This window comes from Seriola aureovittata, chromosome 11 (genome assembly GCF_021018895.1).
Source record: "Seriola aureovittata isolate HTS-2021-v1 ecotype China chromosome 11, ASM2101889v1, whole genome shotgun sequence".
NCBI classification, from domain to species: domain Eukaryota; kingdom Metazoa; phylum Chordata; class Actinopteri; order Carangiformes; family Carangidae; genus Seriola; species Seriola aureovittata.
Genome location: NC_079374.1, coordinates 15567931 through 15593311, shown reverse-complemented (window position 1 = coordinate 15593311; position 25381 = coordinate 15567931). Strand labels below are relative to the sequence as shown.

The 25381-nt window shown below is 39.1% G+C and overlaps 1 long non-coding RNA gene across 1 annotated transcript in view; it reads left to right on the top strand.

Annotated features, from left to right (window-relative positions):
• Positions 1 to 19243: 19243 nt before the first annotated feature.
• Positions 19244 to 25381, top strand: part of LOC130178136 (uncharacterized) — an 86603-nt gene continuing 80465 nt past the window's right edge. The window contains exons 1-2 of the long non-coding RNA XR_008829111.1: positions 19244 to 19391; positions 23319 to 23474. This is a non-coding gene — a long non-coding RNA (uncharacterized LOC130178136). The remainder of the gene's footprint in view (positions 19392 to 23318; positions 23475 to 25381) is intronic.

Sequence of the window (25381 nt, the reverse complement as noted above, 5' to 3'; positions counted from 1 at the left end):
TGACACTGTGGGGAATGCGGTTATTTGTTTTCTTGCTGAGAGTTAGAAGAAAAGATCGATACCACTCTCACATCTATACAGTAAATGTGAGGCTGGAGCCAGCAGCCATGTAGTGTGAACAGAGCCAGGCTATTATTTGTTTCATCTGTCTGTTGCATTGATTTGATTAATCTGTTTGTTTTAATCTATACAAACACCAATGTGTGAAGATAACACACCATTGCAGCATATAACCCCCTCTGTAAAATGGCACCACACTTCAGTTTTTATACAGATTTACCAAAAGAGACATGGCCTTGCTAAATAGTGAAATGTAGAGCAGCCGGCACCTCAGGACAGAACCAGTTATGCTAAGCTAAGCTAAGCTAAGCTAACTGGATGCTTGCCGTATAGCCACATCGTGTATACTTCCTGTACAGACACAAGAGTGGTATCAGTATTCTCATCTAACTTTCTCTGCAAGGAAGTGAATAAAATGTCAAACTGTTCCTTTAATGCCAAAAACGTGTAAGATCCTTTCTTGGAGCAACAATGCCTCTTACATACCTGACAATTTATTCCCTTATGTATGCATTTAAAGAGCAGAGACAGAAAGCCCTGGTAAACAGGAGGTGCTGGGGGTGATCACTCCAAATTTCAAGGCCGACAGATACTGAACATGTGCTCTGGCAGATAACTAGACCAAAACCCTGTCAAAAGTCTCCGGAGCAAAGATGCAGACGATTGTATCTTTTTAGAGTCAGTGGTACAGTCTGCAGACCTTTTTCAACAACACAAAAGATACAACACTCACCACGGATTGCTCGTGCTATTTTTGTACGTTTATCTCTCCTTATTGACAACACATGCAGGGCTGCAAATTGATGTGATCTATTTCTAAATCTGGACCAAAACTGTGCCAGATAAAGGATCCCACTTCGACACAGAGCCAGTGTCACTGCGAGATGTCTTTTCTTCTGGCGCTTTCATTGTTTTGATCATACCCTGTGTAATCATTGTTGCTGTTCATATTTCACAGTACACTCTCTGTTGCTGTCAAATACGCTGTGTAAATATTAACTGTATTTCAAGAGAGACCTTAAGAAAAGACTGGTGGAGATAAAGTCAGTGCCATGACTGTAGGTGTTGCAGGCAGTGGGCTTAATCTGAATCTCTCAAATAAACATGGGTTGGATCAGAATATCAAAACTGCTGATGGCATTACCCTCTGACTCCCTGGAGACGGGGTGCTAATCCCTTTAGGCCACCTTATAACATCACTTGTTTTACCAGAAAACAATTGCCCTTTATCACCCAAGAGATCGTTGATCCAGATGTCACCTTTTTCTTTTTTGGCTTTTGTTACAGGAGGAGTTGCAGGAGTGAGGTCTCTCCAGCAGGAGCCATTAATGCCTCCTCACAGAAATAGCATTTCAATGCTAAAATAATCGACTCAAGTGTATTTGGAAGATGTGGGAGGACTGTAGTAGGAGGCAAGAGAAGGGTTATTCAGAGTTTAAAATCTTGTTATGCATTCAACAAAAGATTTAATTCTTTTGGAGATGTTTTGATAATTTCCATTATCAGGTTTCTTGACATATAATATCTGACACAGACTCAGCCTGTGGCGAAGGAAACAGCTGCTTGCTTATAACACAATTTTTGCCCTGAAATTGCAGCGTTTTCTATTTCCCTTCCCACTTTCTATTGAATCCAAATGACTCACAAACACATCTTTTTTACTTTCTGAGAAGCAGTTTCCCCCCCAGAAGAAATTTGCAAGTGCAACAGTGAGATGACAATGAGAGCAGAACTTCAGTGAATATTCAGAGTTAAATATGGCACGCTGACAGCTGTTTAAACACTTCTCTCACTTCTCACGCCACATCACCATGTGTCAGTGTCAAGATGGGATGATACATGATGCATCACATATGAAGAATGGGGACGACATAAGACCGAACTCTTGGTGGCTTCGCACTGCATGACACACTGAGAAACAAGACAAATGTCCTCACACTATTCTAATGGTTTGCTTCTGTTTCCCTCTGAATGTCTGCCATTTCAGATGCTACATATGATGATGTCTCATCATGTCATTTTAAAAAGGAAATAACGTGTCTTCTTCCGGGCGGAGGGTGCGACATGGAAAACTCAATTCCCAGCTCTGAAGTGGACGGTTATAAATAAAAAGCTCTAACAATAAATCATAAATACAATATATACTCTGTTATGGCTTGTCGAGGCTTGTAAATTAAGCAGGAGAGATGGGTTGTATTACATCTTCACTTACTATACTGAGTTTTTGCCTTTGATGTGCAGCTTTAAGGTTGAGTTATGGTTATGTTATGCTACGTTATGTTTCCAACTGTTCTGAGCAGCCTCATTTGGAAGCAGGGTGAAGAGCGGGCCCACAGAGAGAGGGCTGAGATGCAATAATCGTTCAGATATGGACGTAATGGTGCCCACTTTCGGACAATCTCTCCTAGAAGTCGTTCATACTGTTAACCTCTTGGTTTTAGAAGTGACTGACGTAGCAAGAGCAAGAGAGCTATAGAGAAAGAATAAATTCAAACCATTCTTTGTTTATCACTTACAAGTAGCTGGACAATAACGGCCCGAGGGGACTGTGTATATCATCCCCAACTGATCGACCATGTGAGAAGCATTTCTGAGTATACTGATAACTATAGTCTTGGTCGTCTTGGTCTTTCAACTTGATATCATATACCCATAAAGTTTTTGGACTTTTTCTCTAGTATATATATTTGATTTTAAGTGAGATATTAGATAATTTTAACATCTATTGAAATTAAACCATGTGAGAAGTTCAGGGGGGGGGGGGGGGGGGGATCACTGGAGCTGTTAACAACTAAAGACACCTGTGTGAGTGTGAGCGAGACTACACACTGCTTTATATAAGATGTCAGAGGCCAAAAAGGTTTGAAACCACTGGTTTAATCTTTAACAATGTGTTCTATTGTAAAAGCTAGTTATATTATCCATTGTGTAAAATCTTCATCTGAAAAGCAACTACTATCTAAAGCTGACAAATAAATGTAGTGGAGGAGAAAATACAACATTTCCCTCTGAAATGCAGTGGAGTAAGAAGTGAAGTATAAAGTAGCATAAATAAAAATACTCAAGTAAAGCACAGCCGTTGTGTAAATGTACTCAGTTACTTTCCACCACTGCTGGCGTGGGCTTCACAGGCATCCTGTTATCACTCTTTGTGTTTTATCACATATCAGAAACCAGCAGATGTATATCACCCAGTCGCCTGTCAGTATACGAGCCCAGTTGTAGCGTACAAATGCAACCTTGTTGGATTGACAGTCAGTTTGCGTCACAGCCGCTACATACTCAAGTGTCAAGTGTTTTTACATGCTTTTCTCCTTCAGATCTTCACATTAGTCTTAAGTCCATCTGACTAGAGAGTAAATCAACGTTCAAGGCCTCAGCAGTGATTTCCAATTCGATTTTAGTGCTGTGGCTCCTGACTCATGAGCTCTGGGTGTGATTTACTGAGGTGCACACTGGGCTGGGAAGCTTAGTGCTCATTTCACCTCAAGGCAGTCATGATGATGGTATCTGCTCCATGAAACAAATATGAAGGTGGTATTATTGTTTGTTGTCCTACATGACTTTTGGCGCTGAACATAAACTGAGGCCATAGCACTAGAGAAAGCCACTGCAGTGATATGTGAATGTTTAAAATCAACAAGATGATGCATTTGAATTTAATCTTACGACAAATAATGGTGGTATTATTTATTTACATGTTTGATGACGTAAATTTCTGTGAATTTGTGAAATTTTCCTTTTAAACTTTGCAGTCCATTTCAGATCCCCAAAGATCAGTGCCGTCCTACGACAGAGCAAACCGAACAAAAGACAAAACTGACAGGGAGATGAGAGAAGTGCATTACAGGCAGCAGAGGAGACCCAAATTGGTGTGTGGGATGAATAATGCATTTGTCTCAATCCTTCCAATCCTGTAACTTTGCAAAATGACAGTGATCAAAGTTGAGTCTGGAAGGGATGGTATTAAGGGGGAGATTAAAATGGTTGAGAGAGTGTAAAAGAGAACACCAGAGGGGGAGAGAGGATATTTCTGTCTCTTGTCAGATCCTGTCATGACTTGTTTTACATTTACACTTTCCCTCTTTATCCCTTAGCTCCCATCCTGGCAATACAAATAGGTTTGATAATTCAGTGTGGAAACAGCTGCCACAGCCTAATGCTACTGCTATCAAGACAGTACACTGCTGTGTTTTGCACTATTACATTAACACAGGGATCAGGCCTCACCCCCACCACCCCGACCCACCCAACCCTCCCATTTCTCTTATATATAGTCTTTACAGTTTATAGTTGGAAGTTTGTGTTTTATATGGAAACAGAAAGGTGGAGAGGACAAACGATGCAAAAAAAATCCATCATCTGTTTGTCTTTAGATAAACATCCACAGACACACAAACACATCCCTGCATACTTTTACATCCTCACACCCACCCACACACACACACACACACACACACACACACACACACACACACACACACACACACACACACACAAAACCACACACACACACACACTCAGCCACAACAGATGCCTTGTCTCTGGTGTATTGTATTTGTAAGATAACGGGCTGGTGTGGGCGTCTGCAAAACAGCTCCGTTTGCACCTGAGTCAAAATCCATCTCTGCTTTAGTCGCCAACAGCGCAGGGAAAAAGAAGCTGAGGAGGACACATCACACCAAAGCTCACTCTCTCTGTTGAATACGTTTGCCTGATGCTTGCTTTATCTGCTCCTGTCCATTTCATGTTGGTTTTAAGATCAGTCAGCAACTGTTGCACTCCTTTGCCAAAAAAAAAAAACTGCTTTGCTTTGAGATCAGTGTAGGATCTATTTTATTTTGCAGCTATTGGAAGCCTCTGCATGTCATTCAGTTGATGTGAGCCTCAGCAGAAAATGATCTGAAACTCATTAGTATAGTAATTTGGCACTGAAGAATGATAAATGGTTTAATTTAATTTCTTGTGTGTGTGGTGCGTCATGATTTTGAATCTTTTGCTTCTTTGTGTCTTCAAATAAGAAAACATTAAAAAAAAAAAAAAAAGATTTCAATGTGAGAAAATTTACAAAATGCTTAAATTGTCTGGAAAAATTACCCCATCATTACCTCACTGAAGTGATATTACAGAGTAAGCAAAAACCAGGCTTATCCGTGGCCGCGAGGACTGTTTCTGTGAGCCGCAGTGAACCTTCATAAATCCTACCACCTTTTGTTCATCCATGTGGTGGATGTATGCTCGAGGAAAATGACTCTCCATACTCGAAGGGCACCAAATAATTGTGGTGCTTCAGGCAGAGCCAGTAGGGCTGAAATAAAACAAGTGCTCTCTCACAATCCATGCCTGCTAAGAATAGGCCTGTTCAGACGAGGGTGGCGGATTCTCGGCTGCATGCTCAGCTCTCTGGCTGTGGAGGCATAACCGTGCATCTCTGTTCCTTCTGCAAGCGTGACATACAGTACATGACGGCTTTTGATCTAGCACACAATGCAGCATTGTCCCATATAACAGTTCGTACTCATCTTTGGTGAATAAAGGATTTCAAATTCATTGAGGCCATTGGTGAGCAATGCCTGTATCGATTAAAAAAAACAAAAAAAGAACGGGTCCAAACGATGTGATGAAATCAAGTTAAATGCACACAAGCAGTTACTGATGTGAATATTGGTATTTAAAATAAGTATTCAAACACTTCTATCTGCAAATTAGCAATTAATGACGTGTTTTAAATACTTCATAATAAGGGTTTCCCCTGAACCACTTGTTACCTAGCAACTGCAACCAGAACACATTGCACCCGCACGCAGCCAGGACTTAACATGTTTTAATTTAAATGTAGATTTATTTTGTACTGTATGTTTGGGGGGGGGGGGGGGGGCTTTGATTCATGGTTTCTCTCTATGTTTTAAGCAGCGGGAGTAAAATCCACAGGAGATTTAAGGATGGTTTCACATGGCTGGACAAAGTCTCCGTCCTGCTGTTGGTCATTCACTTTATCATCGTCTTTTCGCTGCCATTGCGGTGTCTGCTGTGGCATTGGGATAAATATTTCAGGAGTCTACACTGTGTTCCATTTGTTACCTTGGTTGTAAACAGTGTTGGACTCTTCCCCAGGTAGTCAGGTGTTTACATGCTGCCAAAAGAACTGTTCACTGCACACAAACACTTGGCTGTGAGTTTATATGCAATTACAAGACTTCTGGCTTCTCTACCCATTTCTTTCACCTACTTAGTTATTACATTATTAAATATACCATTAGTTGTCATGCTATTAATAATCACCGTGCTAAAATATATATTACTTTCAGAAGGAATCCTAAACAAAAATGTAAAATCTCAACTGAAAAATCTGTACTGCGAGTGCATAAATTGCAAACCAAGCATGTATATAACAATAAAAGTCAGATTTTTTATGTCTCCTCCGTTGAATTTTTCAAAACAGACCATTAATAACCCACGGTGGATGCTTCATGATGAAGGCGCCAGTCAGTCAGTAAACTGTGGTGCTGAACCGCCATGTGCTTACAGACTAGATAGATTTGTAAGACGAAGCCCTGCATGTAATTCATAAAGCACTTCACCCACATGCATTTTTGATGCTATAGAAAAATAGAGCAGTCTCGCAGCCTCCACTTTCCTTCTCCACAGGAGCCAAACCTCCCATCGGCGTTCAGCCTCAGGGAGCTGATTGGACTAAATGTTGCAGAATGAAGCACTGTTTTCTTTGCCTCTCTGTCTTCCTTCTTTTTTTTTTGGGATCGGGGTCATGTAAGCACAAAAGAGCTTAATTTTCTCCCCCTGCTGTTAATTTGAAGGACTGGTGAGATCAATAGGTGACAGGGAATAGGACAATGCAGATAAAGATAAGCTGAGGAAAGTGAGGTCACTTTTGACACAAGGTTCACGTACGTATGAGGTGGATCAAAAGGGAAACTTGCCTTGAATAATTCAACGGTGTGTTTTCATTTAACTTTAACACTGTTGTATCACTTTACCACATCAATAGTTCCCTGATTAAACAGGCTAATTGATGTTGAGTCACAGTGAGTAGAATTGAAGAGCTCCATGCTCACAGAAGTGGAAAAGAGCACCTCATCTGTTTACGTCTAGACAACTGAATGACTGACCGGCTTCATCTATTAAACACGAAAACTCTTAAGAGAGGTGTGCCTGTATAAAAACACCGCCTAATTGGTTTGCTCAAACTTAACATTTGACCCTTCTTTCCTTTCCCCATCTCCCCCGTATTTCATTATTAGAGAGTTATACTGAAAGTAATATGATGGAGAAACAATCTTAATTGGGGTAGAATGGGGAGTAAGGCTTCCTGGAGGCGATGAAGTCGAATGTGGGTGTGTGTGTGTGTGTTAGCTCTCACAGCATTGCGTTTGAAGGCTACATTCAATTATGGGCTACTTGTCAGACGGAATAAATCATTCAGCAACTGTACTGCATAATGCAGTCAAACAAAACTTTACCACAAAAAATATTTCCTCGCTGGAGAACTAATGATCGTGGTGGTTTGGTGGAGTTTCCGTATCGTTAAATGTCAAAGCCCATCATCACTGAGACAGAGAAAAAAAACCCAAAACAAACATTATATTGCCTGAACAAAATAAGACTCTTATTAGAAGGGAGCTATTAGAGGGAGTCAGTGTTGATATTTGCAATTGCCATGAATGATATTGTAATTTATAGACGCTGATGAGCTTTTTAAAACAACATGTTGACAGTCTGACAATGTCAGACCCTGATTTGTCAGTGGTCAGTGGACTGACAAAAACCAGGGCCTTTCCAGAACATGGGAGCTGATGTGGAAAGAATCTGGTTCAACACATAATAAGCTGCACATGCTTGACCAAGTCACTGACTCTTTCCTGACACTATGAAGAAATCATTCGTCAAAGCATTAGGGAAAAAAAAAAAGTAGAAGGGTTTCACATAAAATGTGGATGAAAACATTTACCTCACTTTGCAGGGAAAATCTATTAAGGCATATTTGAAACGGATTATACCCTCAGTACTTCCAGGAAAAGTGCTGCCACCTCTTATTTAAACTGACAGGTAGGTCTGGGGGCAACTGTCCCCTCAAGGACAAACATCCAGCATCTGAACCTGAAAAGCTAAGCTGCTGTAAAAGCCGAATGTCACACACAGCAACAGCTTGTCTACAAAGGTAAAACCAAAGATCGTCACAGTGAGGGGAGTGCAAACTAAAGGGATTAAATTTTAAGAACGGGCTCGTAGGTGTTGTGATTTTCCAGCATTTTCTTATATAATTTTCACACTTTCACATGTTTTTTGCATTTTAGATTTGTCAAAGAAAAAAAATCTCTTAAAATGTGTTATTCCAAGGTTTGTGACATCTAGACAAAAAAAAAAAAAGAAAAAAAATGATGATTTGAGTTTACAAACTAAAACTTCACTCACAACAAGTTGGAAGTTTTCAAAGCTGTTGCTGGCGTTGCTGCGTCATCAGCTGGGGGAATTATTCATTCTGGCTCAGCTCAAAATATGCTTACCATCTGTTCCCTTTTATTCCAGTGCCCGGCTCATGGCTCATGTTTAATGTATCTGTGCTAATGGCATCATCTACGTACAGCACAATGGCCATCTCTACATCAGGAAATCAGCGAAAGCAATGAAGGAGAGAGACCTTGGCTGTATGAATGCCTTCAAAACAACCTTTAATCTGAATCATTTGCTTCATCGCCTCTAAAATTGACAATGACCATGAATAATCGTGCTTCTAAAATATATTACATAAATGAAAGCCTATTACAATCTCTCCGTTTTGCTTTGCAAATGGTGTATTATCAAACATACATGTGACATATTAGCAGCATATCAGTGATTTGACCACACTGCGGCAGCATTTATGATCTATTTAAATCCTCTGCAAGGCAGGTCAAGAGTGACTCACTCTAATATGATTATGCCCCTGAGTAATATATGAAGGACATATGGAAGTGGAAGATGAAATGGGCCTTTCTGGCACATTTGCTCATACATACAATCATACAATATAAAATATGCACATCAACACGTACACCCACAAGCTTGCTGTACTGTACGCACAAAGTCCATGTTTACATCCACAATTGCAAATCAAACACCGAGCAGAATTTCACAAACAAACTGTCTCAAGAAGCTGCTTGTGTAGGTTTCTGAGCAGGCTCTGATAAGGTACAAATGATCACCATATAGAGAAAAAGGATTTCAACTGAAGGATTAAAATTCTTAAGTCCTTAAGGCCTGTCACCCTAGGAACTCTGCATATTAAAGATACACCAAGTATAGCATCAGGGGGGTGGGGCTTAAACAAACTTAGTGGGGTCAGGGTGATGTTAGCTTCACCTGCCATCTCATTTAACAATTATATGTAGGGCTGCAGCTAATGATTCCTTTCAATGTCAGTAAATCTATGAATTATTCTCTCAATCAATGAATTACTTTGTTTATATAGAGAAAGAAAACAGTGGAAACATTTTCTTGATTAAATGTTTCTCTCTCTTATGACATGCTTTGTGATTTCACTGTTATTAAAATAATAAACTATAAATGAATGTATTATATAGCCTAAATGACTGATAGATCAACGTCAAAACAACTACAGTATTTTATATTTTTGGAAATGTTTGGCTCTGGACACATAAAATCTCCTCTCTGTAGCCAAATCCTCAGCAGGAGGAATTTCAAATGCACTCTGTGATGTGCCAAGTCAATCTTTCAATCGTCTAATGATAGCAACTCTCATCAAAACATATTTGAATATGTGTAATTTCATTTGCGATCTGCTGCCGAGCCGAAATGTTGGCTCCGGACGAGCAGCCCGTAGGGGCCACATCAAATGGCTCTGGCTTTGAGGAAGATGAGAGAGTAGCATCATCTTAATCTTTTGCTCCCAGAAAGGGTCTTCACTACTACCTTTAATCACCTCGCTTCAAATTCTCACTGCTGACTCATGCTTCCTCATTTCATTTTATCCTCGCCCAAACAGAGCCGCATGGCCTTGAAAGTAACCACAGTGGACAGCTGAGGTGGCTCATTAACACCAGGCCCAGGAAATGTGCCTCCTAATAGCTTAATTAAGACAGTGTAGTGTTGCTTTGCGAAGCAGGCTGCACATCTACTGCTAAATTGTGATCTCAAATCGTTTATGTATTATATAAGACAGCTAATCTACCCTCAAACAAAAGATAAATCATACAATAAATGTCTTAATTTGATCACGGGAATAACACAACAAACAATATCCAGTTGTTGCATTATGAGCATGCATTAAAAGAAAATGCAGTTTGAGAGTAGTTGATGGAAAACATTTACTAATACTGCTAGCCATATGCTCAGCCAGGGGGTAGGGGTGGGGGTGGGGGGTAGGGGTGGGGGTGGGGGGTGAGGGGGGTGAGGGGGGGCAAACAAATTAAATATAGGCACAGATTTGAAGAGAATCTTATCTCAGTGGGGTAATATCAGTGTCACATTTCTTCCCTGCAGTCACTGACGCTAAAGAGCGATTAAGCATGCAAGATGACTGTCGATTCATGGGCAAAAAAAAAAAAGAAAAAAAAAAGCTGCACTGCACACTCAGTTAAAATCTTTTATTATCCAAGACACTTCATAAAATGGCCTATTCAGATACAGACAGCAAGTAATGTGCTGTGTGTTGCCGCTACTGGGATAGAAAAGGATCTTTTTCTCTAATTCAACAAAGTAGAATTTTCCAGATTTTACAAGGTGTCTAGCTGTGGTTACATTAAAAAGAAATATGCCTGGATTAATTCAGTGGGGCTTCGGGCTGTGGGCTGAACACTATGCAGCAAGGAGTCACAAGAGGACTGCAACAGACTGTCAGTCTGCTGTGAAGTCAGCCAGATGGGAGACAACATCTTCTTCACCTTAGGGAAAAGCACTGGACAGAAACAGGTGAGGAGAGAGAGAGAGAGAGAGAGAGAGTGAGAGAGAGAGAATGAAAATAAAAAAGAACGGAAGCAGAATTAGAGGAGCTAACTCTGGGTCTGACACAAAGATGCTGGATGAGGCAGTCAAGCGGTAATCACAGGTCTAAGGGAAGCTTGTGATGATGGCACAGGAAGTTTAATATGAGACATGAATAAAACAAAACAATGTGAAGAGGTGCACAAGCAGCAAGGTGAACACGGTGCAGCAAAACATGTTGTGCTCCTGAAAGCCCCCCCCGCTGCATGCTGAGAAGCTGTAGACCCTAATATTTATACAGGTCGAGTTAGTTAGAAAATGTAGCAGCTGATACAGCTGACGAATGTATTTGTGCTTGGAGGGATGGGTCAGGGCAATAACTGTGGTAGGACTCCAAATATATCACCCAGGATAACAGTAAGGTGGTGGAGGTGAGGGGGTTGGAAAATAGAAATATAAAAACACAATTCTAAGCCAAGACCAAAGCTTTGAGGTCTGCATACCAACCCACATGCAGACAGATTCCCTGCATGGTGATTCAGAGAGATCTCAGTCGTGGTTTCGCAAGGCAGCTGGAGTCATGATCTCCTGTCCTGGAGAATATATACTGTCTGTCAGCCACATGATGAGGTGCCTTTATATGGGCCATAAATTTCACAGCCAGACTCAGGCAACAACAATACATGTAATGCCAAGATTCATCACCTGCAAACAGATAACCTCTCTCTATTCCCACTGCCCTCAGCTCATAGCTCTCTATTGCACTCCTTTTTATAGACTGTGCTCTTATGAACCTGTAGATTATTGTATTTAGTTGTTAGTTAAATTGTAGCACTTCTCTACCAGAATATACCTGATTAAGGCTATAGTGTAGCAGCATTACATAACAGCATGATGTATGCATTCAGACAGCTTCGTCATGACAGCGAGGTCCCTCAGTGAAATTATCCCCACTTATTAAAACCGTCTATCAGGAGTGCAGCTCAGTTAATGAAATTGCTCGGGTCAAAGTCAGTCTTCAGCAGAACACTGCTATCTGTCCAGGGCATTTCATTCAGAGGAACGAATGCTGATCAGCATTTTTCCCCTCATTGTATGAACCGGAGTCCTTACATTCTTGCATCATGTTAATTCTCTTGTCATGGAGTGGCATGCATGGGAGAGCCCTGCTGTAAACTATATTTTATCCTTTGAATCTACACTGTTTACTCCCATTTGTGAGGGAACAGCAGCAAGACAAGCACAGTTTAAAATGCACCATAAATCTTTTAACAAAGCTTACATGGAAATAGCAAAGCAGATTATTAAAGGCGCCCATGCGATGGGGAAGTACTGTACAGTACATTCAAGAGGCGTTGCTAGGAAACGCTACTGCTGGGTGAGTCAATGAGCAATCCACAGGCTCTAAGAGGAGCTACAATAGAACAGACAGCCTAGCAGCCACACAATAATCTCAGTCCACATGGTCATTGCAATTATGCTAATTAATATCATCCTTACAGCCACTTCAATGAAAAACGTGGTATTTTGCTCAAATACCCACGCCACCTATTTAAATCAGAAAACTGTGGGGCTGAGAGCAGGTTTCTGCAGTGAGGCAGAGCCACAGCAAGAGCTGATGGGGTTATACACCAGTGAACATATGGAGAAGGGAAGTTCAGGGGAAGAGAAAGACAGAGGTTGTCACATTTTAAGAGAAAATGTGAGGATATATGTGAGTTACAATAGCGGACACGCAGTAAAGGTCAGAGAATTGTCACGTTTAGTAAAACGCTGACCTCCATTCTCCCCATTGTCACTTTTTGTGCAATTTATAAAACTTGTCTCCCCTTTGATGGTCACACTGTGTTTGGATAAAACATGATGCCTTCATAAATGTCATGTAGGCTCAAAGGGAAAATGTCATATCACACAGATGTGTACACCTGTGCTAATGCATAGGCAAAAACACACAGAGACACATACACACACAAACGCACACGCACTAAGAGGAAGCAGATAATGAGTCACCTATAATGAGACACAGCTCTCCTGTCAGACGAGCTCTGTCAGGTGCAGAAGATTTTCCATTTTGATGTGGAGTGCAGGCCACCTAGCTTTGTAGGGGCTGTGAGAAAGTGTTTCGCTCTTTCCTCCATAACACCTCATGCTGTTCATACTGTACACCTGGAACTGAGGCCAGATTTGTGAAGAAATAATTCACATAATCAAGATAATTCAGATTCAAACTTGTAGTTATACTTATGGATTCTCAGAATCTTTAGGCTAGGCCTAACACATATAAATAATATGTGTTTTTGTTCTTTTGGACATTCTTTTTACAGCTAATGCAGCAGTGTGTTTAGAGTAGATTTCATGGGGCCTTGGTTCAAAAACCTTATCATATAATATAATCCCTTTTTTCAAGGAGAGACAAAGAAATATATTCAAATATAAGTTAAAAAGCAACCAAGCAAAAGATGAAAATTCTCAGTATTGAAGTCAGTGTTTCTACAGTCAGCGTGTTCTTAATAATTTAAACTCTCTGGACAACTGAAATGTATATCTAACCAGCTGCCTTTACATAATGTTATCAGATTAAATATTATATCAAATTTTAGAATGATTTGTTGTAATATTTAGGGATATCAAAGAGATTTTTATGTATATGCTTTTTCTATTATATATACAGTATATATTTTTATGCTTTGCACACCATATTCATGTGGCAGTCCGTACAAAAATAGTTTTTTCTCTTGCTTTCTGAATCATTTATTATGAGGCAGTGTTGACACTTTCATTTACCTTCACAGATATTTCCAAGCAAATAGGATTACCACCATCTGTCTTTGCAAAGTCTATTCCTCTGTGATTAAATAATAACAAATAATCCATGAGCACAATCAAGACTCCGCGTGTTTACAATTGCTACTCTTCATAAAACTGGGAACCTATAGCATGTGTAATAAGAACAGGAATGCAAGATAATCCTTCAGTACACCAGGAACACATGAAGGCAAAGTGGCTCCGGGATGTAAGCCTGTTAGCACCATGCATCTTCATTTAAAATGACAACACCGGGCTTGTGCAATATTAACTTCAGGTTCATGAAGCAAACCAACCAACCTTTACAGAGTCAGGAGATATCAGAAGAAAAGGGACTATGACAAATTCAATACATCACCAAAAATTATGCACTACATCTTGAACTGATTAGCTGTGCAGCTAAGTATATTATATACATAAACATTAAAATTCATTAATTTTAATTTCCGAATAACAGGAGGTTTTATTTTTGTTGTCAGATGATAACTTCCATGTTCCTCACTAATTGTATTCGATGGTTCTTGACGCTGTTAGCAGCAATTCCCCCTTGCTCAGCAGTGAAGTCATAATATGAGCACGTCATCCATCACTACTGAAACCTGCATTCACGACAGCAACACTGTAACTATATTTTACTACAGATGGACAGCATGGAACATGTTTTAGATGAAGACAGATACCGTTGTGAACTTGTTGGTAGCAGTTATGCAGTTATGAGTGTTTGTCTCGCTAATGCTGACGTGAGAACATTCTGACTTGACTGTGGGTTCCACCATCACATTAAAAGAGCAATAGTGCCATCTAATGGACAGAAGAAGAATTGTCAACATCATTTCACAGTTCAAGCTAAAGCACTGAATTCAAGTGTCATACTTTTCAGTTTTCCTTTGGAAGCATTAATGGTAGAAACATTACGGGCACCAACACTTTGTATAGCCCCTTTGTCAGTCCTCTCTAGTCTCCAGAGTCCAACTTCAAATCTCACTCTCTCCAGCTGCTCTCAGACTGAAGACAATGATGTAGTTTGCTGAGTGCAGTTTGTATTAGCTTCAGACCATATGTTACTGTTCATTATTTTCCACTTCTTCGATCCAGACAGGCAGCAGTATGACTGACAGCACTCTCCTGTCAGCACAGAGATGACAAGGTTGCCGGGTCTCCTACTATAAACCAGTACAAAACCTCCACTATCTGTTTATGTTATTCACTATCTCTCTTTATTTTTAAGCAGAATTATACAACGGTATTGTATGTTCAGATACAGCATGCATCACATTTGCCGCAGCTGTTTTAAAATTTTGATCTGTGCCATTTTGAGAGAGGTGTCTCTACTTAAGTGCAGATTAAAGAGACGGGTGACAGTAATTATAAAATTCAGAAATGCTGATTTGCAGTGCTGTGTAAATCCAGGTTGTTGATATTCAAATTCAATTTTTCTTCATCAGCTTGTTAAATATTTAAAACAGTGTTACGCTGACAACTCACTGGACATACTAAAGGAGCCTAACACAGCACGCATTAACCTGTAGGTTAAAACCCAATAGGTGGTCCTTATCAGTCTCCATCTCTAAGCTATCATCCTCTTTAATCTTGTTTTACTTTGGAGTGAAGTTTCCTGTATTCACAGGTCCAGCTCATCTGTCTGCAAGACATCTGTCCTGGTTTAGAGACAAGGCAACACCATTGTAATGCCTGATCCAATGTTTAAGCTAGATGGCTTTGAAAATGTTTCTCTAGTGCCACCATGCGGTCACAATTTTTCTCAACATCTTGGTTCTTAATAAGATAATGTGAAAACACATAGTTTTAATAAATTTGCTGTGAAAAAAATGGTCCTTAAAAGATCAATTGTAATACTTTTGATGACCTCTTGACCTTTACTGTGGAGCTAGGCTCAGGTCAATTTTTTGCAGACTTGAAAAAAGTCAAAATACCACTGACAGAATGAATTATACATTTTCTGAACAAAATCATGCTCTCAGAGGATAAAGCCCTCTGATCTAGATGACAGCATGGCTGTTCATGTAGCTCTACTGAAATTTGCATTTGTATATGTATGTAAAGCATGTATGAATTTACAGTACTGTGCAAAGGTTTTAGGCACTGTAGATGTTTAGATTCTTATCCATTAGGGAGGCAACTGATCTAAGCCAAATTCAATCTGCGACATGGCAACGACCCCTAACATGCAGCCATAAAGTCATAAAGAACTATCTTCAGTGACAAGAACAAGGAGTCTGGCAACAGATGGTCCAGCCTCCACAGATTCCTGCTCTCAACATCATGGAGTCAGTCTGGGATTACATGAAGAAGCAGAAGACAGAAAACAGCCTATGTCCATGGAAGAACTGGCAAGTTCTCAATGTTTGCAGCAACCAATTACCTTGAAAAACTGTCCATGGGTGTAGCTAGGAGACTGGGGCTGTGGTCGAAAAGTCAAAATAATCTCCTGTCCTAACCACTTTCCTTGACATCGATGGAAAATGTCATAAGGTCAAGGAAAGATGTGAAGGAGAATTCATAAGGACGTAGGAGAAGACAACCGCACTGCGGAGAGAATCCAACTGCACTTTCACTAGGATTTTTTCTTTTTAAAACCAGCTTTATTTATATCACATGGATGATATTTAACCACAAACATAATAAGAATAGAATTGAAATGTTGAAATAAGAGTACATGAAAGAAATATACAAATAGAAAGAGTTGAGCCATTCAAATAAAAAAGGAACTAAGTAAGGGCCATAATGGATTACATTCAAACATAAGTAGGCTATATAGTTTTTTGACTTTTTTTTATGCATTCCTTAAGTACAGAAAATTAAATATTTCATGCAGTGAGCTGGGTTTTGAAACCAAGATGTATGTACAGATTGTTATTATGATTATGAAAATGATATACTTACTCTTCACGATTGCTCCCCACTGAATTTGAAAGAGAGGAAATCTATATTTATGGATTTGGAGTTTAGCTAATCATACAAGGATATGGAGTTTGGATTGTATCACAAGCATAAAACAGGTGCTTTGTTGTCTCCACATTTATGTGGGTCTGCTGTGGTAAAACTAAAATTGTGTGTTGTTGAAAATGTGGCTCCAGCAAGGAATTGTGAAACAGCTTTTTCTCCTTTCCTTTCGTAATGGAAGGTCCTGTGTATCCTATGCTAAAGGAGATAAGAAGCACTGAAGCTCCTTTCCTTATCATTTCGATAATTCAACCAGCTGTTATCATGGCTGCCACTTAGATACTTCTAGGTCATTTCACTCAGTAAGGACCCATCCTAAGCAACTGTAGCCTTGGTGCTATTTTAAAAGACAAAGGTAAGTCACACCAAATATTGATTTGATTTAGGTTTTTTCTGTTTACAGCAGTGGTGGTCATTAGAGGGCACACTTGTGGTGCTCCACCAGCCACATTTGAAATAAGCCAGTGAATGAATTTCTTAGTATCAAGTAAAATGATGTTATACAGAATGAAATTAACCGCAAAATAAGTCTATTTTGTATTCTCTTCCCCCATGTGTGCTGCCCTAGTCATGCAATACACACCAATTCAAAACTAGCTTTCTCCTGATCTGGCTTCCATCTAATACAATCAATGGATGTAAAAGGGTAGCAGAAAACAGCACCCTCAAACGAATTAAATAATGGGATTCATGAGTGATTGGCTGAATAGCAAATCAAGACCTCCAATAAGGGAGACTGTCCCTGTTTGTTTCTTGTGCGATCAATAACGGTAGCTTATCATCGGAGAAGAGAGACTTTTAGCCACGGATTCCAGGTGCAAGTGGGTCAAAGTAGTTTGAGCTTTGTGCTATACAGTATTGCATGTTTGCAATTCTATCACAATACCAGTAAGTCTTTAAAGCTTCTGTAAATGAACGTCACTGCCACTAGGTATTACATTCTCAATCACCAAGGTGTTACAGAGTGCAGTGAGAGCGGCCAGCAAACACACAACAAGAAGCACAACTGAATAAAGTTACCCTGTGCAAATAAGAGCCAACAAAAACAATCTAGCCACAACCATTAGCTGACAAAGCTAGCATTGCTGTGATATGCGCCACAGCAATTCTGGTAGTAAGCCAACTAGCAATAGCAACATGCCACACACATTAGCAACATGGGTAAGAGTAGGTTAGTTAACATTATCATGCCTTCTGTAGCCGGTCACTATTGAAAACAGACACGTAACATTATGGACCCATCAAGTTACTTACACTTTGAGGAGAAGAAAAGCCTGATCCATGTCAAGCTGCAGCCCTTTGGCATTTCGTAGGTTCTCCATGTCAGTCAAGCCAGACCAGTATTGGATCCACGGTTAGATTGGGAAAGAAATTCAGCCTTGGACTTATTGGCTGGGACTGGTGCACGAAAAACCTCAAAAACTTTATTGATGTTTTCATGGCCCACTGGCCAACCGAGATTTGAGGCAGTAGTTCCAATGGTCCCCTGTTTGCCTGTGCTCCGGACTTATCTCTTTCTTTGTCAGAGACCTTTATAGATGAGAAAAGTTTCTTCAGTGGGGAAAATGCTGTAAAGTGCTTTCACCTGAATGCTGCATACTGCACTGTGCTGTCTGAATGTGTGTACTTTACTGTGATCATTCAAATTTTTTCTGGACAGATATGCAAAACTTAGTTACCAGATGGGTATTAATATAGGCCTACAGATTAATGTATTTGATATGATGTTATATTTTATGTTCAGTGAGTTGGATAGTAATATCAACCATGATCATTCTTGGAAAATTACACTTCCACACATTGAAATAATCTGGCTCCAAACCTCCCCCAAACAGTATAACACTTTAATAACATATGTGGAGAACAAAAAAGCATCAGACTTTCAATATTTAAAAGAGCCTACATTTTATTTGAACTCTAAAAGGAGTCATAATGAATGGACTTTGAACTCCTCGTTTTTCGTACATAACTAAAGTTTTGAAAAGTAAAAAAAAGTTCAGCTGATGTGAAAGCAGTTAGAACATTCAGTTGAAGTGTCAGTTATTCAGACAGCTAAATGACTCTCCTGCTTTATAAGCCAAATATTTGTGTGGGAATGGAGTTGCTAAAAGTATGCTGAACTAACTGAAGTTTGACTATCAATGTGAAAAAGAGAAAGCAAGAGATCAAGAAAGCTGAATACAAGCAAAAGACATCAAAAATCCACCCACCTCCATCTCCCATGTCCTTATGACCCCCCAGCAGAGTAAAACGGACACATAAACAAACCAAGAACATTAAGCAGAAATAAATGATCATATAAAATATAAATAAAAATAAGTCAGTAAGTGACATTTCCATTGATTTTTCAAATATAATTTAAATAAATAAATAAATAAATAAACCTGACAAGGCTATTTAAATTTCGGTGACGCATTTTCCAAGCCACTTCCGGGTCATATTTTGAAAGCTAGGGTCAAAATCGGTCAAAATCACAGACGGTATATAAGACGGTTAGATTTCTACATGTTTCTCTAAGGCATCTTATGTCAAAATGGAAATTTCTTCGGAACATTTTTCCCAGCTGGATAAAAGCTTGACAGAGGAGTCCTTGAGTGATCTGGATATGAAATTAAAAACGGCAGGTAAGTGACGTGTGAAGTGGTGAACGACCTGCTTTGCTCTTTAAAGTTAGCTAAGTTTGTATTTGACTCTGTGACCAGATGCATGAGACTCAAAAGTTAGTTACCTAGCTAGTTAAGTGTTAGCTCTTAGTTAGTTACATCCTTCTCAAGTGGATAAGTCGGCCTATTACCTGTTCAGACCATCGTTTACTTTAAAGTAAGATATTTTTAGATATTAAAGGTGAAAATATTTTGCAATTTACAGCGATTTTGATTTGATATTGTTGGGGATTTTCCTACTGATGATGCCAGTCATAGTATTTTAGTCACTGTAGTTTCTTTTTTTTTTTTTTTTTTAACAATTCGTCAGTGCCTCCTTATTAAATAAAAATGCCCTTGTCTCCTGAATATTCAACTTTGAATTGGTTAGGTAAGATGACACACTTTGATTCCACTGCTTACAAATGTAAGCCTACTATACCCAGGGCCTTCCCATGCTGCTTTGAATACTGGGCCTCTGAGCTTTTTAAAACAATGTTTTTTATCTGCTTGGCAGCCAGCAGCTCTGCTCTCTTCTCTCAGGTCATTTTCAAAAGGCTGTGAAAATTACATTTATTAAGCCTATAACCTGGATGGCTCGGTAATTAACAATTATTGGCCCATACTGTATAAACCAACCTCCACTTAGCAACTTCTTGGCCTCAATTAATTTCACAATTTTCGATCCTCCAAAACTGTGTCACCTCTTATATTGATTTATGTATTGATTCTGACAAACTTTCAGTCCTACGTAGCTGTAGTGCTGTGTTCAATATTGTTGAATACAGCAAAGTCCTTTATAACATCTCTGACTATAGTATATTGCTTGGCAGATTGGAAAGGTTTGGACCTTATGGCACTGTGGTAAATTAGTTTATGTTCTCTTAAGTTGTTTATGTTAGCTTAAGATGTGGACAGAAGAAAGCAACATCTGTACAATATACAGTCCATATACTGACAGTGGTTCAGCTTGAGTCTTAGCTTTATTTTGAGTAGATTTACATCAATATTGAAAGAACTGTGTGGGAGCTCCCTTTTAACACATACTGCCCAAATTGCAAGAGTTCAAAGTTAATTGGACACTTGGCTGCTTGTTGGGCAGCTGTGTATCCTTTAAACAGTCATTCAAGCAGAGCGTAGGACAACATAATCTATGCCTATGGCACACTTGAGCTAACTGTCTTTGAAGATAGTAGAAATTGTAGAAAGTAGATTCATGAATCCATAATCTACAATAGATAAAGTACATGAAATCTACCATGTGGATACTGTGGGCTTATTGCATGATATACAGTATCTGAACCCCATTTAAGCATCTGTTTATCCAAATTATCCAAAAACTTGCATTTTAACTCTTATACCATAAGTGGTATATGGAAATAATGATAGTCCGTAGGAATATTTGATCTATACTATATGTACTGAAATGCAAAATTTCTATGGCCTTTTTAAACTTTGCACATGGATTGGAGCAGACCTGCGCTCCTCCAGTAGCAGTGTGGAGTTTTTCCACTAGATGTCAGGGAGCTCCCAGATTTCACAATGAACGTACCCACATCCAGCTCTCAGTGAAATCACACTTTCAACTTCAGTTAAACCAAAATGATCAAACTCAAGAAAACAATGACATCTCATCACATGTTAAATTAAAATGCCCCCAGGTCCCCATGATTTTTAGGTAACAATGAAATACTTAAATATGAATTCAGTTTTCACTGCATTCACTTATAATATGTAAAAACCCTGGCCATTCTGAGAGTTACAGAAACTCAGAGACAGTTTTTAAATCAACATACAAATAAAGGTCTGCTATGATAAAAATCCTCCTGTTTTGGATTTCTGATCCAAAGGTTACTTGTCTTTATAGATTGCTGTCTCTTTCATTCTACAGCATCCACCAAAAGAGGGAGACATTACATTAAAAATAAAGAAAAATAATATTTCCAAATATGAAGCCTCTACATATGTCTCTCATGCAATGTCTCAATTCACATCACTTAAAACTCTATATGCCACTTAGTTTATAAACCCAGTCTCCAGATTATTGGATATGTTTAAATGTTCATATCCTCTTTTTTCTGCATAGTTCACTTGACACTGGTGCTTGCACCATTTTGAAATTGTGCCTTTGCTTTATGTTCTTGTCAATCTCTCAGCAAATGAAATGCCTTGTAACCTAGTATGGATCCCCAAAAAGCTGACACAAAGAGCCGTGTGTGAATATAGTCAGAAGATGGCAATGGTGTCAGGTTATTGCTTGGCTGTCGGTGTTGGTGGGCTGGACAGGCAGCAGCTCCGCGGTGAGCAGGGCTACTTTCTGCCTGCTGGAGATCTTGTACTGGCGGCTTGAGTCAGCCCTAAGCCGCTCTCCCCACGCAGGGCTCCCTTCACCAGCGTTCACCTAAATCTGTCACACAGATTTGACACTGTGTCACTTGGAGTGCGCTCTGAAATGACATGTATATAATGTGGAATATTGTGCACATTTACAGCCTGGACTACCCTTAGAGCATTAACGGTTTTCTTGTCTTTTTTTGTGTTTTTTTTTTTTTTTTTTTTTTTTCTCTTGTGGGGAAAATATAACTCAAGTTTAACACATTTTGTAATGATAATACAAGTTAACGTAATATTTTTTATGTCTAAGTCTAACATGCTAAAATGCAGGTTAGTATTTAAAGTGTTAGCTATTTCCTTTTTTAAAATTTTTTTATTTTATTTTGCATTGATTTTAATTGTTAAATGAAGACATTCAGATTATTATAAAGAGCCTACTTTTTAACAGAAAGTGAGATGGCGTAAGATGTTAATTGTTTGTGTAGGTTTTATCAGATCTAATGAGCAGTTTACTGTGTTGCCATGTGGAGACTTTTACCAATCGCAGCGGCCTCTTTACATTTCTGTGCACAGTCAAAATTTTACTGTCAAACATTTGGCATGTTTAGGCCATAAACCTAACAACCCAAATCATCTCAAATTAGGCTCACAGCTATTTATGCATGAGAAATGACCCTAAACACTGTCTTGAATCTCTTTCCCTGTGGAAAAAAACGTTTCACACTGATCCTGATTTTTAGAATAATTTAATTATAGCTCCTTATTTCAAATCAGTACTGTAAAAAATGTAAAATATGAAACTGAAATGTTAAGTCAACAATATCAATAATACTTGCAAATTATCTTAACATGTTAAGCCATGTAAATGATTAATGTACAATGAACACAACATTTAACTGTGTGTATTTTATCTGTTTAATCACTGTTTTTCTTGAATCATATTTTCACAGTTAGCATACAGATGTAATCTTAATTATATACTTGGTTTTATGATGTGACAACATTCTCCACCCAGCAACATGTATTTACACATGGCTTTCCATTGACAGCTAAGTATTTTGAAAATATCTTCAATAGTGATTGCCTAACGTAATATATTTCCAATGCAAAAAAAGCTCTGTGCTTATTCAGGCCTATGTCTCCAACCGTCTGCCTCTCTGTCATCGGCGTGTCTCCTCGATAAGGAGCTCCTGCCCTGAGAAAGTTCTGCATTAGGAACAGACACAAGACAGTGCACTGAGTGCCTATCACTTCTTCCCCTTATACAGCTTTCGCTCTGTCGCTTTCTTCTGCAGTATTTACTGGATAAAGTGGTAGCAACTGGCCTTGGTGGCCAGTAAGAAGGATTTTCTCTCCCCAGCTGGTGTGGCTTTGTCTGTTTGTGCTGCACAAAGTGGCTTGAAACTGGGTTGTGGTTGATGGTTCTTGAGGCATATAAAGTCTCAGGTTTAAAAAAAATATAATACATTATTTAACTGGGTTCTGCTTGATAGAATGATGTTTGTCTCTATATCTGAATTTTCCGTATGCAGTGTTTTGTTTCTGATTTAAAAACTGTGATGTTTGTGTCTCCAGCAGGCCTATGAGGATCATTATGACTCACTTATCCAGTTGTAAATGAGGAGTCATGGACTTCTGCTCCTTTGGGAATCTCCAGCCCTTTGAAAAGAAAATAGAGGTTAAAAATCTGCTAAACGAGTTAGCAGCAACCTGGATCCTTGTCTTCCACAGGTAATGAGTTTGATTAATTTTTGACCTTTGGAAACTTTTCACTCCTTTTTCAGCTGCTTTTTTTATTTTATTTTTCCTACCCTGGGATAATAAGGAACTGTGTTGTGCAGGGTTTTACACTGAGGGCTTGAAATGGGCACATTGTTTGCACATGAATTACATAGGTACACAGAGGCAATATTGAAAATAGTAATTATATTGTGTATATGATCAGCATTTTTCCTATATTTATAGAATATAAGCCATTTATTGTAAAAAATAAGTATATGTATGTTTTAGATACTTTCTTAACTTAAAGGTAGACTAAAAAACTTTTTGGCCTATAAATAATAATGCAGGGGATGCTTATTTTCTCACACAGGTGTTTAGAGATCCTCTCTCTGATAAATCATGATTTGTAAACTTTCCCATAGACAGCAGTGACAGGTTTCCTCTGATAATGTAGAAAAATGGGGAAAGAGAGGGCCGGGCTTAAGTAGAGCTGTGATTTAGAGCAGAGAGATGCAGCATCTCTCCTTTCCAGTGGAGGCCCTCCTGGGTTTGATTTAATTCTCTCCTTGCACTATTAAAAAGGCCTTCCACTCTCTTCACTGCATGCACCTTGCTGTCATAACTGGCACAAAATCATTTATCAATGCTGCTTGTAGGCAGTGCGACTAAGGCCTTTCGCAGTGTATATTTTTCCATTATTGATTGTGTGTGTAATGCATGAAGAAGTACAAAGACGTGTCTCCTCCTGTGTTGGAATGACCATATTAGGCCAGTAGATGAGGGAACTTTTTCTGCCTCATCTACAAATCCATATAGCGATCATCATTCCTGCTGGGAAGGGAACTTTGTGCTTGAAATGTTTCTTCATTTGAGTGTTGTCTTACTGGCCAATGAACTCAACAATGATCCTGTGCCGGACGTATGACAAGCAGTTATTTGGTGCAATAAACTGAAAGGCAGTGAATGTCAGTGTCCCCCTTTGTTGTTTAATTTATTTATTTTCAAAGTGAAGGGAGGTGTCCTTGCTGTGAGAGTTAGTCATTGATGTGGCTATAGTTAGTCCATCCCCTGCTGTGACTGTCTGTAGGAGATGCTACTTCCTCTTTCCTGCTCGTTCATGGCTTCGTTTGCCCGGGATGATCGCCTCGCTCTGTCTTTTTTGGTTGCATTTTGTATGGGGATGGGTGCACTTGATCAAGAACAAAAGATATAAGTGTGAAGTACAGCAGAGCCCCAGTTCCAAGAGTCGTACTGCTCTCGGGTCAAACAAAGTCCCGTAACCTTCTCAACAAAGCTGGCACTCTTAAGGTTCGCACACTGTTGGGAGGTTGCTGAGATCAATGTGTCTGTCTCTTTTTAGAAGTGTTGAATTTAATAAGTGTTGTTGGGTACCATAACATGTTGCATAACAACAACCTTTTAGCCCAGAATATTTCCATGAATTTAATCATTTATATGATACATTAATGGGCTTAACAATAGAATAAAGTTATTGGTGATACCCATGATTCTTGGTAGGAGATTTCAGATTAGTTAAGAAAAGGTTAAATGCTCCTATTCTATTATGCCAGGGGTAATGTGGTGTCTGAATGCAGATCCACTTCCGAAGGGTTGCAGGATTGACAGAATAGATTTTGCAGCATAAGAATTCACTTTACATGCTCCAATCTTAATGATGGCAGGCTATAGGAATTACACTTAAGTTGTTGTCAAATTGAAGGGCATAAATGCTTTTCAGAGAACATACTGTAATGTGTAACTGCAGTGTAATTGCTGGATGTTGATCTTATCTGATAACATCCACCATTTGTTTTATTTAGACTTATAATCATACTAAATTGTTTTATCAACAACTAACTAATGGTCTTATCAGCAACTGACGAACCCTCTGCTCAATAAGCTTAAGGTGAATAGGA